Below are 1,995 nucleotides of genomic sequence, written 5' to 3' on the forward strand. Positions count from 1 at the left end.
TATATGACTTTTACATTCACCTCAATCCGTGCTCAATCAATATGCTTCCACGAGAATTTCGAAGGCTGTTACACCCTGTATATGTAATAGTTCTATATTACTCTAGCACAGCTACTTCTCAATAAGCGACGTACTCACGGATGAAGTAAGAGAGGTAACAGATGATTTGGCCGTTCTGCGCATGCGTAACGTCTGCAAGACAATATAGCCTACGTAGGAGATATAAATAGGTTTCTCACCGAGTGTTATAAAACAGTAAGAAGAAAGGAAACCACAACTCAGGAAAACAAGCTTGTCACATCCTGATTAAATGACAAAATAATCTAAAAACCACGCCAAGATGAGTTTCTGCGCGTCCCCATTCTCAGTTTCAACGCATGCACATTCTGCTTCAGAGTGAAACGCGAATATCGTCCGCACTGTAATGTTTTCAAGAATTCTTGAGCTCTGCTAGCAATATAGGAATATTACGTATACAGTATATGTGTATGATCGCGTTAATTTTCACGTAGAAAGAGAAAACACGCACGAGAGAGAAATGAGGAAGGAGAAAAAAGCTACGGACTCTCGCATTCGGTCGAATAATATTAATATAAATAGTGCGCGCGCGCGGTTGCATTTTCGCGCGTCGTTTTTCGCGGACGCGCCCTGTTTACATTACGGTGTCGCACGTGACGTTTGTAGGTTGGCGGGATGAAATATCGCGCTTGCGGTTTCAGCAGCGGTATGTCGCGTTCAAACATTTTATACATTCATAACGACGCGCGAGCAATTACCGCCAAGTCGTCGGTGATAAGTACCCAGCTAAAAACATAAATCGTGACTCGTGACACGCGCCGGCCTTCTCTTAGCGTGACGCGCGCGCGAGCGTGTCATGTGGGTACCCATCTAATATCAAAGTACGTACGACCGTGACAAATCCCAGATTACCTTTCGAGGATAACAATACGGGTACGGCGCGCGCGCGCGGCGGTATGTAGAGAGCGGAACCGTGGTGTTAATTTCCTGCTGCGGAGCCAAACAAGCCAGCGGGGAGAAACAAAGGCTCATGGGGGATCTTCGCTACGCCTGTCTGCTTTTATCCCTCGAATTACGTCTTTCATCGTCAAAGATGAAATGGGTACCTGCCGTTCGTGCGCGAGAGGCAATCGCGTCGTCCGGAATTGCCTTAGCCCCTTCTCGCGTCGCGATGTGTTAAATTAAGTAAAGTTTTAAATAGGGGAGCTACACACAACAGAGCATAGTATTGAGAGAGGCATGGAAAATTGAGGTCGGACAGAGACGCACGTAGGCAGGTGTCGCGAAGAAGTTGCAGGAGCAGGTAGCGCGGTGAGAAATAATCGTTGCAAGCTGCGCGAGCTCGTTTGGAAAAACTCATTCGATCAACGATGCATTAGTCTCCGCCAGTTCAACCAGATGGATTTTATAACGGGAATTTGCATTTTGGGAAAACGCGTATATATTTCGCCAAAGTAAGTTGCAATTGCAAATGAACGGGCGAATATCGATGTTATGTTAATCGGAGGGGTATTTTTATTTAACAATACGTGCACGCGAGAGACGTGATGGAATGAAACGAAACAAAGCGCGTGTTGTTTTGTTTTATCTTCTTTTTCGGGATATAAAAACAAAAATGAAATAATGAAACAAATAAAAAAATACAGTGCTTTATACATATACATTATCGTGTTTGCGTGAGCGGCGGGAGATCTCGTTCGTTTATTTTTATACCCTTTAATTGCGATCGTTATTTTATCGATAACGAATTATGCTATTAATCTTTTTTCCCCTTCCACGCTTTTGCGTCAATCCACATCATATTGGGGCCGCAAGATATATTGTTTTCAACTAGTTTTGATATTTTTTTTAAATGATTATCTTGAAATTTGTAAGAAGTTCCTCGCAACTGATTTCAAACAAAAATTTTTGTTAGAAATTAGTTACACACACACACACACACACACACACACACACACACACACACACACACACACA

The sequence above is a fragment of the Odontomachus brunneus genome, unplaced genomic scaffold (genome assembly GCF_010583005.1).
Source record: "Odontomachus brunneus isolate Ranch 3 - 2012 unplaced genomic scaffold, Obru_v1 Obru_scaffold_079, whole genome shotgun sequence".
Lineage (NCBI taxonomy): Eukaryota > Metazoa > Arthropoda > Insecta > Hymenoptera > Formicidae > Odontomachus > Odontomachus brunneus.